Below are 17,730 nucleotides of genomic sequence, written 5' to 3' on the forward strand. Positions count from 1 at the left end.
GAAACACTCCCTTTTTTAATCAATAGTGGGCAATTCAATAAAATCAACAATTCTCTTTTAAAAGTACATAGGTACCATTCAGTTATGGGATAATTAACATACGATAATTTAATCCTACTATTTAAATAAATATCAGATTTGGCCACTCGTGAAATGTAAACCGTATCAGGTAGGCATAAAGTGGATTTTTTGATTAATTAAAACATACGGCTGCAATTTGTATTAATGTATGTAATATGTGCATGGTCATACAACATACAAGAATCGCCCTTGTAGTTTATAATACTGTGAATGTTACATATTTAGTAGATTGTGCAATGTTTATGAGATACTTAGAAGTTAAGAGTAAGTTATTCTTTAAAATGACCCCTAATTTAAGTAATAATAAAACATAAATTAAACAATTAGTTACGAAAGTAACTAAACAATTCCACCAAGGTGCACATAATAAATATTAAGTTTTAGCCTGATAATATCGGGTTAATTACATATACTAAATACAAAAGGTGTTCCAAAAGTATCTGCCACGACTTTTATGAGAGGTAGTGTGGTATAAAGGAGATTGTCCAAATCTGGCTATTTTTGAACAGGCTGCTCAACAAAATTGTAATTTACCAATAATTTTATTTATATTTTAGTAAATTTCTGACGCTAATAACTTTGTATCAATTTGTACTTTAAAAAAATCGATTTTTATTGGTGTTTGTTATGATAAGACCAAGTATTTGTAGTAGTTGGCTTTGAATTTGACTTTAGTACTGCCAATCTGCTGTCAATCTGTTGTGTTTTTCGTCAAAATGATAGATATTATTCGCTTTGTTCTTTTGCATTGTGAGTGTTGAAACTCCAATTTATTGCGTGGGAAAATACAAAGTAGACACATTAGTAGGAAAACATATTTTGTATATACATTATATGAAAATAACACTAAAGGCAGGACAGCCATAAAACATTATTGCTGCAACTGCATGGTGGGTCCTAGAACAGTAGGTTGATGTGCACATATAATAACTATTATTTGGTTTTTAAGCTGGGCAAGGTACCAGAAAATTATGAATCCACCTGCCGAGTTCCTTGACCATATTTTAATTTCATATGAATCGGATTAATAATGCATTTTAATAGAAAAAAAATGTTTTATTTCATGCATAACCAGTTTCAATAAAACGTAAAAAAATATCTAAATATAAATCTGGATACAAAACTAAGTTTGTATCTTCATTCTTACTGATATGAACTAATAAATCAAACATATATTATTAGCTGAAGTGCTTGTTCAAAAATAGCCAAAGTCCCATACAAATTGGTCAATCCCCTTTGACAATTACAATAGTGAATATAAATTACTGGTTATGAGTATTTTTTATTCCTTCAAATAATCTATGTGAGAGTTTGAAATGTTTTGAAAAAGCTATCTCTTGCACTGTATCTGTCGCTTCGTCGACGACGCTTCATGCGTATTTGTGAACCACTTTATGCAGGGTACAGTCAATGTTTATTTAACTTCTTTATCATCTCAAATTGAATTAATTAATCCAGGGTACAAAATTACTTCACTAATGTTATCTTCAAACACAACACCTTAAAACTGTGGCAGATACTTTTAGAACACCTTATACATATATTATGTTGCGATTCCTATTTATTGGGAACGAACTTATTGCGCGTATATTTCACACACAATAACAGTTGATTTTAGCTGCTTTAATTATTTTAGTACCTAATAACTGGTGCGAATATAGTAAATTTAGTAACCATTCACTTTATTATTATAATAATATTATATTCACTAATTAGAGTGTTTAGTTAAGTGAATAAATAATTACTAAGTATGCACCAAAATTTCACAAGGCCATATAATCTTCAAAGTTAATGTGAATCGCCCGTCTTTATCACGAAACAGCGATCTTACCCATCTTTTTTGGAATATCAACACGTTAGTTAAGATAGTATGGAAAGGGTTGTCCTCTCCAGAGTACAGGCATTACGAGAACTAATTTACATTAAACACTATCGTCATAATATTGTTAGTGAAAGCGAAAATATAAGTAAATATAAGATACATTAAGAATGTAGAAAGTTGATAGATGTTCAAATCCTTCGATATTCACGTTTTTTTTATCATTTATCACTTCTACTTAAAGCCTCTTAAACACAAAAATTGTCGCCAAAAGAAACTCTCGTTTTTATTTACATTTGAAAAAACAAAGTTAATAGCGTAAAGGTCTTAACTTTTCTCACTTTCTTTCGATGATTTTAGAAAAAAATGCGTCAATGTTTATAGGTTTTTATTGAGAAATGTTATGTGTGCTTTGTATAGACAGAAATGGTAGAGGTCATTGGCTTCGTGTATTGTATATAAACAACCTTCGCATTGCCTGTCATTTGGTCTGCAAAATTACTCCGTAGGCAGCCTGTATCCTGTTAGTGCCTGTACCACATTTTTTTTATCATAACCGGTTAAGTTATTTTTGGAACTAATAGCTATTTTTACGCTCAGGGCAGCAATGACCGCGGAACCCAAGATTCCTAAGTATGTTGTTTTTTAATTTATGATCCAAATCTTGTACCGGATTCAAGGTCACTGTTTGATTACTTCTAAATGTGATAACTTGCTAACTGCTTAATAATGAATTAGTTTTGTCTATTGCGATGCAGTGAGTTTTTCCTACAGGTTTTAAACTTGAGGAGGGCGCAAACTTCATTAATCTTGGACTAAGGGCGCCAGAGTCAAAGTTTGACTACAACATAGTCTTCACGTACAAATTACAATATAGGTATTGCAATTATGAATTAGGTATGTATAAAATCAATAAAACATTATCAACATCAAAATAGGTATAAGTACCATAACATTTAAGTAAATAGTTAAAGTTACAAAGTCCTCAAACCCTATACTTATTTACAAAACAAAAAAAGATAGAAAGATGTTGCATGGAATGCCACTGGGGACGTCAACCCGTCCACCTGATACTCGTTCTTAGTAAGGAATAAATCATATTTTTTATCTTTATTTGCAACTTGTTTCCTTCATTAGTATGAAGTTTCTTGAAGATACTGGAACATTCAATTTAATTGAATTGCCTGCAACATGAAATAAAGTCCATATAATTCACTCATTCTCTTTTAACCATCGCTTCTTAAACCCTAGAAAGATAGTCTGCGTAAAAATTACGCATGCGTTTGCGAAATATAGCTCTATCTTTCTTAATAGTGGGAATCCATAGATGTGCGTTTAGGACATCTCATTCGTCGCTGGGAGCTTCCATATGGCGCAAGTGGCAGTAAGGTAAGTGTAACCGATTTTAAGATATAACGACCCCATGCGTTAAAATTACGCATGATTATCTTTTACGTGACTTTTATGATTTTTATTAGTATAATATTTTTTTTATTTTTTTGATGTTATTGTAATTGTATATTATTACTAACATTAATAGTTTCTTTTATAGATATTGGTGTAACAATGGGAAGTAGTAATTTGGACGAAGACCGTATCCTGGCCAGTCTCATGCAAAGTGACGACGAGCTTCCCTGTGAGGATACCGATTGTGAAGTAGGTGACCATGAGAGTGAAGATGACGTGCTGAGCGACACAAAAGCAGCTTTTATAGATGACTTAGAAGTAGACAGAAGAAAATACTGAAGAACCTGTAGTAAAAAAGGAATTTACTGTACTTTTTGCCCTTCTAAAATAAGGCGAAGGGCAAATGCGTCTTGTAATGTGCCAAAACTGTTTGTAACTGATTTTTATAGAATTCTATGTTCCTATAATATGTATAGGATATTGTTATTGTTGATTATGTGAAAAAAAAGGCCGATTATCATGGTTAAAAATAATTTATAGCAGTAAAAGTAAATGTTAAAAAGTTTATTTGATTTATGACTGAAGTTTATAAGTTTGGTTTTTTTTCATTAAAAATATATTTATAAATATATTATCTGCAGTTTAAATTATTCTTATATATGTGTCAATATATATAACATACAATTTTATTGAAATAAATTAATAAACACCAACCTACAGCTAAATAAAACACATGCGTAAATTTTACGCATGAGTATCTTTTCCGTACTACACAATATGATTATCTTTCTAGGGTTAAAATAAATACATTTTAGTCATGTACGCTATTTCAGAACAGCTCAACTAGTTTCAAGTGACACCGGGACTCTTATACTTTCTTTTTTGATGCTAAGTCGAATAGGTCATGAGTCTATAGAAACAATATACGACGAGCAATACTAGATTCCTTATCTTACGTAAGAATTCCAAAGTCGATTTTTGTAAATGGTTCCTGAACAATGATTATTTTTGATAAATTAGTTTTGAAAGTAGGAAACTTTATGAGGTGGTTTTAAAGTGGACTTATTAAATCAAAGAGAACAATTTCCTATACCTACTATACTATAAGGTTCATTTACCTTTTACGTACGGCAGGTATTTATTACTTAGACACTTTGTGAGAAGGATTTTTATCGGAGAACTAAATAACATTTTGTCATAATTATTTGAATTACTGTATAAAAGGTGTCAAATCCTATGGGGACTCCGTGTCACATCACCACATCTGTTAAACGAAAGAGGTTAAACTTCTATCTGTACTTGTACCTACTCGTACAGTGTACTCGACAGACTGAATCTTTATATTTTTTTATTTTTATAAACACAGAATCATGTTATAAATAACAACCAAAACTTCAATGTTTACTTAGTGTGTTGAAACTAGGACATATAAAAATATAATAATATACATATAAAATACACCGCGAAAGTGTTTTTTTTTCTGTCTTGAGGTCATAAGAACGGGTTTCGTCTATACACATAATATATGTTGTATTGAATTTTTCTACGAGTATCTACCAGCTTAATAAACTACGTAACTCAAAACGTCAACATTATTAAATGGATTTTAACTTTGTTACGAGACAATTAGGTTGAAAATAGATTAAAGAGTTTAAAAAGTTTTGGGTTCGTTGATGTGCTGGTGTCTTTAAAATGCTCGGACGAACTACAGATGTTCATGTCTAATATATAGTTATTTTTTTATCACTTTCAATAGATATTAAACAATATTGATGTAGGTGTGTTGTGTGAAACACTTTTAAGTAGTCGAAACCTATTAATCATCATTCGTTTTTAATAAAACCTTTACGATTAAGTAGGTATGTTATTGCTTTTTCTGTGTTCTATAACGGTATCTGCATTTCAACAAATAGATTTCGACTGCCAGTACCTATGCTAGAAGAAAGAAGCACAAATATCAAAGAACAAGTTTGAGAGAGCCATGCTTCGGCACGAATGGGCCAGCTCGACCGCAGTGATACAACGGCGTCACAGAAAACCGTCGTGAAACAAAGCTTGCGTTGTGTTTCGTTGTGCCAATGAGGTTACCGGAGGCTCAATTACCGCTTTTTCCAAGCTTCCCAATTCCTGATTCCCCAACTACCCTTAAATTCTTAACCCTCAAAAGGCCGGCAACGCTCTTGTATCGCCTCTGGTGTTTTGGATGTTCAAGTGTGGCGGGAATTGCTTACTATCAGGTGATTCGTCTGCTAGTTTGCTGGCATTATTTTATTGGTATAAACCAATAAAATAATGAAAAAAAAAAACAATAATATAGACAGCAAATCACCAACTTGTCTCAATTCAACATACAAATCAGCTGTTTAAGTTCGACACTTACGATGTTCTTTTAGTAAAAAACGTTCACACATATGAGTACATTCACCTTTTAAAATATAACTTCTCTTAATGCTACACATTTGTTACCTTACACAATAAAGAAATAGTAGACTACTCTTTAGCACGTACTCGCTTTATTTCGTCACTCATCTCGTCAAACCGGTACACCAAGTCTGCAGACCTGACATTTTTGAAGGACAGCGTCCTAACTATGGTAGACACGTGAAAGTGAGATAGTTTGTTTCGATTTTACTCCTAAAATGCTGAGTCGATTGTAATGATTTATTATACGGATGGAATTTATGGATAGACGGTATTCTAAGCATGGTCTCTGTTGCATGAGCAAATCTGTATGCCATTTTGTTATAATAATACCATATAGACATTCAATTAACATTGCATTACTAATTTTATCCCTCAAAGAGACTACAGCACCATTTACTATTTGAACTTCAAAGAACTGGTAAAGAAAATGCTATTCAGTGAATAGCTTTATGATTTACAGACAAGAAGTCGGTTAAAAAAGCACTTAGAGTGCATTTTCGTTTAGGTAAAACTAATAAAAGTATTTAAGTGCATGGCTTAAATAAAGATATTGCTGGCTTATTTATACTATAATATTATAAAAATGAAGAGTTTGTTTGTTTGATTGTTTGAACGCGCTAATCTCCGCAACTAGTGGTTCGATTTGAATAATTCTTTTTATTGAATAGTACATTTATCTAGGAAGGCTATAGGCTATAAAACATCACGCTATGTCCAATAGGAGCTAAGCAGAGTGGGTGCAACCGCGCGGAAGTAGTTAGTTTAAAAATAAAACTTTAAAAGCATTGTTTAATGTTTTAAAGTTTTTTATAACCTCATTGTCGTTTTTTTTGCTATTGAGAAGTAATTGTTCAAATAAATAAAGAATTTGCAATAAATTAATATACTAGTTTTTGAATGCGTAGATCTAAAATTGTTACCTCAAGAATTAAAACTTAAAACAAAATTATCAAATATTCTCACATAACACATTATTTTAATTCGTCGGTATGATTCAATTTCAATGAAATGACGATGAAGCTGCCATCTAGCGAAACATGCACAAATCACGAAACTGAACAGTCTTGTTGCCTTGTTAAAAGCTGAGGCTTTCGGAAAATGCTGCGGGAAAGCGAGTAGTGCGACGGTGTACTTCAACTCAGTTTCATATTTTCTAATGCTTACGGTAGATGGCGTTGGTTTAGCTATTTGGAGATGGAGTTTTTATTACTGAGAGAATACTAAACATGAAAAGTAGGGTCGTAAGTATAATTACGAACCATTTGAACTACAGTTAATACAAAGGCAGCCACAGCCTGTTTTTCCATATTCAGTAGTACGTTACGCAACAAATTCTATCACGCGGGTATCTGGATTTATTATAAATTAACAACTAAGCACTCAAAGCCCGATTTAAATGCCAGTACCTATCCATTATTGATGAGTATTCTAATGTGGTTACCGGTATCGCTTTGATTTTTTGCTTAAAATTCAGCTTATTTATTCTTGTCACAGGCTTCGTAACAAGATAATGGATTTCGTATCCAGGCTGGCTTCTAGCACCGTTTAATCAAATGAGGGTGTATCAAGATCTTATCGCGTGATTTTCATCTCGGGAATCTTGTGTAGCGAAATTAGTTGGTAGGCTGGGTAAGCCATCCATCGCTACATGCCTTGGTGCCTATGTACCTACTTTATATAAACTGGCTCAGCAATAAAATTGATCGTAGCTAGGAAGGTTGACGTCACGTAAGTCATTTGTTTCAATTAAGTGACAGTTGGCTAGCTTACCAGAATCCAAATATTTTCTTAGTTCACTTTTTTCCTGTCATAAATTGTCGTATTTCTGTAAATAGGGTATGAAAAAAATATTCGTTCAGTAATAAGTCTTAAGTAGAGCGGATAAAGTTGTGTTTCATATAATTTTATTCAGACATGTAATACGACCGATGCTTTTCTTATCGAAACAATAAAAAGTACTGTTAATATAAAATTCCAACACTCTTTCAAAGGTGTAGGTAGGTCAGGATCGTGGGTACATATAAAACATGATGACATGATGTAACGTAAGAGATAGTATATTGGTAATATTTCGGAGACGAGCCCCTTACAAAGAGTCCTCGCTATTGTTATCACAGGTAGATACCAGTCAGCATGACAATGAACGGCTGACTTATATTGCTTTATTCACCTCTATTGGCAGATGGATAGGAGTAATATGTTACTTTTTGCAGATGAAACATTTTCGTTATGAAAAAATATCTTTGTCTTATTACCTTTTGTTCTGTATGATTCATTTAATGGTCTGTGTGAAATTATATTGACGTCATTTAAATGAATTTAAAAAAAGAGTTCCTATCGTTGTAGTTTCTTATCTAGTTTCTCTAGTCATACAAACTTAATTGTTTAGAATGTTTGCATTATGAATGTTTACTGCTGCGACAAATGGATTTACGCACAAGTACACTGTAGCTATGTGTTACACCAAAGTGTGATCCCCAAAGGTCGGGTCTATAAATAAATTATTCTAGCAATAGGTACCCTAGTATAGCTAGACTTTTATCGTGTAATCTCGGGCAATAATAAATATAGATCAACTCGTAAATAATTTATTCAAGTAATCGGCATATTTTTCTTTCTTGGCCCTTATCGACTCTCCGAGAGCAAATATCAGCGTGGATTGAATACCAAATGCTCGGAATTAATATTGCCTACAGATAATAATAAATTAGGATTTTACAATTTATGATGGAAAACTTGTTTTAGTAATCTGTGTAATGTATTAGGAAGTAACGTGTTTTATGATCAATATTTTAGGTCGAGCCTCAGTGGATTGACTTTTTGCTGTCTTCAGAAGGCCCTTTTGAGAAGGGTGGATATCTGTTTAATCAGTTAATGCCGGTCCCTTTATTTTGCTGAATTAAGGTCAATATGCTGGCACAGGGATATATTTAAGGACTCAACTAGTGACGGAATTCTATTAAGATTTTATGTGTCGAGTTGAGCTTGTTAGAGTTAGGTCGGTGTAAAGTTGAGCGTTACCCTTAGTGCAGTTAATTTTAGATGAAACTTATAGTTTATTAACTAGTACAATGTATGCAGTTAATGTGCTACACTTACGTAAGTTTCTTACATACGTGCAAGGATGTGGTTTGCTAATTGGTTTTCTAATTAGCGCTCCGTCAGCGTGTGAAGTATCGGGATCTTTGTGCATGTAACTGTTTCAACGTTCTCGTTTATTTATTTTTATTTTACTTATAATGAATCCCTTGGCCATATAATAAAATCATTTTAAATTCTTTTGAAATGTGGCATGGAGCATTTTACCTAAAAATAGCTCTTTTATATTTAATGCTTACATAGCTTCAACTTTATGTTGACAACTTGAATGTTTTTTTTGTGACATCGCCAACATATTATAGCTTTGTCACATGGATACTTACATACATCAGTTAACTTAAGCTCATTTAAATTACTACGTATGGTGTATAGTAGCTACCCACTGATATTATCAAAGCAATTGTGGCTTTTATACCAGTACCATCTGTGTAATTTTGTCGTAATTATTACGTTTCAAGGTAGGTTTTATTCGACTTTTATATCTACAATTTTCACTACAATACTCGTTATGTAGTAAATAACAATAGATAATTAGAGAGTCATAAATGTTACAATGTGTAGGAGAGCCATGCTTCGGCATGAATGAACCGTCTCCACCGAAGTGATACTTCTACGGCCTTAAAGACAACCGACGTGAAATAACACATGCGTTGTGATTCGTCGTGTGAGTGACTTTACCAGAGGCCCAATTACCTCCTTTCTCAATCTTACTAATCCCCGATTCCCCAACAATCCTCAAATTCCTAACACCCACTTGTAACGCCTTCGGTGTTTCGAGTGTCCGGGCGGCGCCGATTGCTTACCATCAAGTGATCCGTCTGCTCGTATAGCGGTTTACACCATTAAACATATACAAACCTATATTTTCTTTTAAAATTCAGCATCTTTGTTTATTATACACTTTTATGCATATAATGCTAAACAAATTTTGATGAATTTTGCCCCGGCGCTGGCGATAGATGGACAAACAAATCTTGAACAGTGTAAACAAGTGGAAGTGAAATCTCGTTATTACAAACATAATACCTACTTATTATTAGATAGTTAGAGTTAGGTATTATCATAAAGTTTATCAGTTAGTTTTTCTATAAATATAACATAAATTGATTTTCTGAGAACACAAAGAGAAATATTTAAGGTATTGGGTTGTGTTCGTTAGTTGTGATTTTAGTGTTTCAAGTGGCTTCAAGGGTATTTGGTTTGTGATTTTTCGAACTGTTATCTTTGTAATACTTAGTAAAACTTCTTATAGAGTGGGTGTATATATAAATACATTAATAAATATACTTATTATTTGAATAGAATATGTTCACATTTATCTTTCAAAGGAATGGTAATTTGTGATAACTAAGTATCTACCTATTTTCCCTAATTACGTATAATGTAAAGTTAACATACAAAACTTTAGACTATGTGCTGATAAAGGTATGGACAACTCAAAATACATAAAATGAGAACCTCCTTCTTTTTAAACTCGGTAAATAATTAGTTACAGGAGCTTTATTATTTGTTCTTAGCAGTTACCTAAAAGTCTGTTAACCAACGAGGCATTAAAAATATCAAATCCGGATAGGATAGGATTCGGAATTAATTACTAAGTTGTTGTAGACAATATAAGGATCTATATACCTTATTAAGTAAACAGGTTCTCTCTAGATATTCAGAACAGATTCTGAGAATATTTATTATTGAGTTACCAAACTAAAAGTGGTATTAATATTTAATAACTACTTCAGTCAGTGAAATTATAATTTCAATAGTGCCTCCTGATTCCAGAAGTGATTGTTAGAGGTAAAGGTTATTTGAGTACATTAAGTACCAACGCTTCGTTATCAACAAAGAGGAAAGGAACGTGGAATTTTGCGTGCCTGTTGAAAAAGTGACTGTGATCGTATTTTTAGCTCAATTGCTTGCACTAATTAGTATGTATAATAGTGTTGTTAATTTCTATGTCAGGTAACAGGCAGTCGAGGTGAGTATGTATTACCTATTACCACTTCTCACTTGTACTTTTCGACAATTATTTTGGTTCCAGGGAATAAGAAGCAATGGTGTATCCGATTCACTCGTTCCTGCATCGTAACAACGAGCACAGAATCTGGTTTTACTCTCTTACTGAAAATATGAAACATTTAACAAACCTTTTCATTTGTTTTGTTGGCTAACTTGGAAATCGAAATTTGGATCTGCAGCCCCAGTTCTGCAGTCATACTTGGGTCAACTTTACTGTCGATTAATGATATTAAATAAAACATTAAACGAGTTAAGTAATGTGACACAAAATATAGGTTTCAACTCTCTTTACTTATATTACTAGCCCCACGTTATGGGATAAACTTGCCATACACGAGTGTTATCGATCCTGCATGATAGAATTTCAGAAATAAATAAAACATCACACTTTTAATCCCTAGTGGCGTACCCCCGTATACATCTAACATCGTGCACCTACAGCTGCGTATTATTTTAGCGCTCAGTTTTTACCAAAATGTTGGAGTCCCATTTTAATATAAGGTAGGTAAGTCTATTGCCATATATCATTCAAATTCGTGCTACTCCTGATAATTTCGATAAACTGGATGTTGTAGTTTATCATTTCAGTTATATTCGGTTCTCTTAGTTCTTCTTCAAAAAGCTTTAAAGAGAGAGGAGTGGAAGGAGAATAGAGAGGCCTTTGCCCTGCAGTGGGACGATCATGACTTAAATCTAAATTTAAATCTAGTTCTTCTTCAAGAAATAAATAGATGTTGTATCATAAAACATGGATAAAGAAACACAAAATCTCTTATTTTTTTGAAGTCCGCATCCAAAACAAGAAGTGGTTCGTAAGTGTCTGTTACATTAACATAGTAATGACATCGAAATAACCTTGATGTCAGCCAAACTTTGTACAAATTACCTACTTATTTGTTTCGTGGCTCCAAGAAAAAATAGTTCGATACATTTCGTTGCGGTTTATATTCCTAGTACGCAGAGTAGGTAGTTAGAGTAACAAATACGTATGTAACAGAAACTATAAATATTTGTCACCAATAATATTGTTAATCTCCTTGTTGCAATGTACCATACATTGTGAGTTATTTTTCAGTTATATTTGTTCACTTATTAGTTTCGAGGTTCGAATCTCGAGAAAGAAGGATGAAGACGGAGTATGAAAACTGTCAAAAATTAGAATTCTACCCTATTATACCCAAGTTCTCATTTATCATTCAGTCAACAAACTAATATGCTGTAGGTATGTAAAAAGAAAATTTCGGAAAATTCTTGTTTTACTTACTTACCCCAACAGCTACGCACGTAGGTAAAGGCTTATTTTAAAATATAATAAACCTTTTCCTGGATCACCAACAAAAGCATCCAATCCTATCCTTTTTCTATCAGACAGAGCTCATTATTCCGTTTTTTCGTTATTTGGACGAACTCAGTATACTCACCATGCAATTTCACGGTGTCTTGAACGGAAAGAACTTCAAAGATACATAGATACGTATCAAATCCCGAAATAAGGAATCTTAGTTCAATTGTAATGTGTTCCATATCTTTTAATTTGTTGTTAATATTAATATTTTTCTTATATCATACATTTTTTTTATGTTTCTTCTTCTTCTTCGCAACACACTAGAATTCTTCTGTTTCGTGGCACAAACATATGATTATTTACATACAAATGACACATTTGTTACATTGCAGCGGAGTGATTTTATGGAACATACTAAGATTTTTTAAGCCTGAAGTAAGTTAGGAATCGGGGCAACACTGAAGTTAACAGCTAGTATTATGCGTTTTTTTTTCTTTTAATATCATCCAATGACTTCTCCCGCCTTGGGCGATGCGAGAGGGAGTATATAGACTCTTACTGACTAAAAACCACCCCTGCTTTTCGAGCTGGAGGCCCCAGGAAACCACCTAGGTAGACCACAGTATCGGGTGTTAATAAGAGTAGATTACTATTACACAAATTCTGTTTGTCGTTAATAACTAACTAAAACTCATCCATTCAGATTAATAACCGAGTAATGTCTAATTATTTCCATCTCACTAAATTATACAACAGAAATTACCAACCAAAGTTGTATTGTTTGAGTAGGTAATTTTGGAGGTCTCAAATAGTCTCCATTGATTGATACACGTGTTAAACAGACACGTGTTCGCTGATGGAGTCTCGTGTAATATACCCCATTACAACTTATAAGTACTTATAACACACGTAATTAGGCTGGTTTTCGCGAAGCCATAACTTTTATTTATACTTTTACATAATAAGAATATAATGTATTCGGTTCGTAATATACTTACCTGTGTTTTTTTCGCGAGTGACAAGGACATATTACTATTACTGAAGTATTACTCCCTAGAAAGATGAAATTGGTTTCTTGAACTGAAAATTCTAGCATTAACAGCTTCAATAATAAAATATATATCGGTACCGAACTACCGTCGGTAGCAACATTTTATATCGACGAGGCACTCTGGAGCTCTAAACAATATGAAAAACAATTTCAAACATTTGTATGTTGACAATAATAAATAGCGAAAAGACATTTGGAATGACAGACGTTAGTTACTTTGCAGAGAGAAAAATAACGCGACATATATGTACATTCATGTACTACATAGATGTATATTTACCTCTAACAGACATGGGTCGTTGTTTAGCAAAAGAATTCAATATTATTTCTATTTTAGCTGTCACGAGCAACGTCCGACTTTTCGGATCAACGACTGCCATTTATGAAATGAAATATCACCGCGCAATGAGTGTTTATTTAGATATCCGTGTATAATGTATATCCATGACGATAATTTGTCATGTTGATTAATGAAAATTAAATTAACAGGATGCCCATGGGGTGAGCTGACTGATTGTAACACCATGGATGTTTATTATTACTTGTGATGGGAGATATAATAACATATTAGGTATTGATTGATAATAGTACCAAACAACAATCATAAAACAACTGGTCCATTGGTAAATTAACAAATAGCTTCAGTGTGTGAAAATAACAAAAAATATCAGCATATAGTAATATATATGTACCATCCATCAATTTTCATACTTCCACGTATTTCTTTTATAACAGCAAAATAATATATCTTAGTCTTTAAATAGACAATCCCTGTACATTCCTATTTTTAGCGTGCGAAGTAAGTACGTATAATCTTATCTTCGTTCTGTACTAAAAATACTCATATTTTCTTTATATAATATATAAATATCTGTATATAATATTGTAGTATATTTATTGTCTTTTGTTCCGATGTCACTTACAGGAAACATGCGCCAGCTGGCAGCAAAATGTCTGTCAATTTGGTTGCACTAATATAATTTTACGAAAATATTAGCTAATGGCTATGATATGGGGTTTTTGCTTACAGGTATAGTTAATTCAAGCTTCAGTGTATGTTTTCTTTCTTATTTCTTAACGAAGCTATAGGTGCGACAATTTAATCTAAATTGTGGTTTGATTAACCCCCAGATCGGACACGTTATCGTGTATTGTTCTGCAATAGATTCGTCACAATACAAAAGGTTTAATACGCTGCAAGTGTGGGAGAGCCACGCTTTGGCACGGCAATTACTTACCATCAGGTGATCCGTTTGTTCGTTTACCGGCTTATAGATAACATAAAAAATTTGCTTTTTCCTTAAAGAAGAAACAAAATTATACTGTAGTAGTTATATTTATTAGATACTAAAAGAAATAGCACCACCGACCAATCAATAAATATGATTCTCTAAGGAACAGTAATTATGAATGAACCAATCAATTATACCATTATATTTAGGATTTCGAACCTGTAATCCAGTGAGAGAAAGTTCGAAATTAGTCAGTACATAATTAGGAAGATAGATTAAATATACATAGATATACATAAAAACAAACTTTTTAGATTTCTCTAGGAAGTTGGTGAGAGTAGCAAAGAGAACTTTATTTAGATGTCCAATTTTTGCACGAGGCAGTGATTACAATATATTGTATTTAATTAGAAAGAAAAAAGGCAAATAAATGGAAACAAAAAAATAAATGAATAAACAAAAAATCTCATTAATTCATTCACTGGTAATTTCATAAATATAATTGACTTACCAGTCATTATTTGACATTATTTGGTGCAAATATTAATTCTGTCGGTCAAAGTAATTAAATTTCAGTAAAACATGTCCACGAATAGAATTTAATTAGTATTAAGATGCCACAAGGTGCAGGCAGGTCGGTACGTAATATTAATTAAAAATGTTTCTTCCACTCCTCAGGAGCGAGCTTTGATTTTCATAAGAAGCCCTTTAAACCTAGTTAGGTCAGTGGCGTGTGTAAATTTAATTAATTCAGCCATATTGTGACTGTTTTTATAGTTTCAAGTAAAACGACATGTTTTTATATAGTTTTAATTTTATAAATTTACTCTTATTAAAGTCACGTAGGTACCTACGTCTCGAGTTGTTTATGAATCTTAAGCTCGCGACCGCCTGCGCCATATTTACTCGTACTGCATCTATACTTCATAGTTTCTGCATAATACTCGTATAACATATCGCGTTTTATTTACATGTGTAGCACATAAAGTAACTTTATGATCCCTCTATTTTTCACATTTCCTTAAAAATCCTATTTGAATGCGAACGTAGTCACAGGCAATGCTAGAAACTACAAGTTTATTATAAGCAAATAATTTGTAGTTCACTTCCCTGGAGCCGTTATATAAGATTTTATAGTTGCCGGTACTGTATGGAACTACGATTAAGATAAGAGTAGTTACTGCCTTCGACTCCCTAAAGCAATCAGTGTTGCCGCGAAAAGATCACTAGACTTGTTTAAAAGTTAATTCTACTATTTACACACGGATAAGGGGACCAAAAGATTGCTTTAGTGTTTGAAACTCGATAAGCCACAAACTCTCGGTTTACTTTGAAACTTTTATTTTGTGTATCGAGCTACTAACATAATGTTTGTAGTTCGTAATTTTTGTAGACCTCACTGCTTGAATTCGTTTTAGAGTGTGTCGTTTCAATTCCCAGTGGTAATAACAGATTTATTCAGAGTTAACTCACACGTTGCTTGAAAGATAAATACAAATTGAAGTAATAAGCCAGTCTGCATGCGGGCGAGGTTTATACGTCGGGTAACGACAGCTTAACATTTTCCGACGCAGATAAGGTGGCACGCGTAATCCACGCGTCACCCAAATCACCTTAAAAGTTTTTTCTTTCATTCGTCCCGAGTCGTGATAGGCCTCCATATCGAATTGAAATACATAAAATCGAAGTGCTCGACATAACATCAAGCCGCGTGTCATACGCATTAAAGCGTAGTACATTTCAGAACACGTACGCGTGGTACGTGTTCGCTCGGCGCTGCCCGCTTTACCCCATTTCCGCACAGTGAAGTGCAATTAGGAACTTATCGCCAGAGATACAGAGGCAACTTAGCACTTACACCGCGGAGTCAGATATTACTGGAAGTGCTGTTTGCGCTTTGCTAACTACTCAACTCAGTTATACTTTAAGGCAATAAAGGAAAGCTGGCCGCCGAGGACAATCATCACTTGATGTGTAGTTGTTTTACAAATTCTTTGTGCTTCAGCTACCTCACTCATATGTAGAAGAGCAGGACATTACAGAACCAAGTTTCCTTGTAGAAATAATCTGAAATTTAAACTAACATTTAGACATGAGTGTATAAATTGTGGCTGCTATAAAGTCAAATTGTATGCTCCTCATTTCATTTAGTTTCCTTGTCGCACGGAGTACTTTCTTGGGATTTGACCAGGAGGAAATAGCAATGGCACAGTTATGGTAATGCTGAAGGAGCTCCACGCACTGCGCCAGACATATCGCACAGTCGTCTCCGAGGAATTCTCTCAAATTACTGCAGCGAGAGAGTATCTACTTAGCGGAGCACACTTTTCTCTTTATCCACTGTTGTAATATTTCTATCCCGCGTTAACCTCCTTAACCTCCTTACCAACATGGGTACATATATGCAGGGTATTATGGTTTCCATGGACGCACACACACACACACACACACATTCATTTCTGGGTGCCTTTTGACACTTACCACTGTTTGAGAAACAGATATAAGGATGTACCTTGTATCTGTAAGTATATCGATAAATTTTAAACTTTCTTTAAATTGAGAACCACCAATATGGAGTTAAAAATAAAACTTTCCAAATTGGATTTCATTAATACTCCAATTTCGTAGCGAGTTGTCGGATTCAATCAATAAATTTGTCGGATACGACATTTTAACTCCCGAGGGACAACTTCATTACCCGAGGCAGATTATATTACAGTGTCTAACTTCTATTTATTGAGATCGTTTTAGTTTTCTTTGTTTCACGAACAACCTATTTATTAGCCTTAAGTATAATGCGTGGGGGTACGGTCATAAGACCTTATTTTTCCCTTCAATGAAATTATTGTCAATATTTTATGCAAATGGGTTCTCCCGAAAATGCTTTTTAGAGCGAAAAAACATGTTTTGTTGTCTAATTCTGTAGAACAGTTCTATGTATAGCTTTTTGAAATACATACATAATACATTCCCGGAAGAAACATTGTGTATAAATGTCAAGTGAATAATGTCATTTTTAGTTTATTTTTATCTACATGTTAAAACAAAGTTCTATGAAGGTACCACCATGTGAACTGGGGTGTATAACTAAAAAAACAAACCATTTGTTTCCGAAATATCTTTTGAAAAACCATGCGGCATTCGGTGTTGAATCTATTCTGAATAACTTGATGGTTTTCCAGAATTGATTGGCTCGCTAGTTGATTGATAAAGCCAACACAATAATATGACTTTCACAACAGAACATAATAACCACTTTACCCACTCGGGAAATCGAATCATTAGCATTCCACGTGTCATGAACAGGTTTATCAGATAA

This window comes from Spodoptera frugiperda, chromosome 28, assembly GCF_023101765.2.
Source record: "Spodoptera frugiperda isolate SF20-4 chromosome 28, AGI-APGP_CSIRO_Sfru_2.0, whole genome shotgun sequence".
Taxonomy (NCBI): domain Eukaryota; kingdom Metazoa; phylum Arthropoda; class Insecta; order Lepidoptera; family Noctuidae; genus Spodoptera; species Spodoptera frugiperda.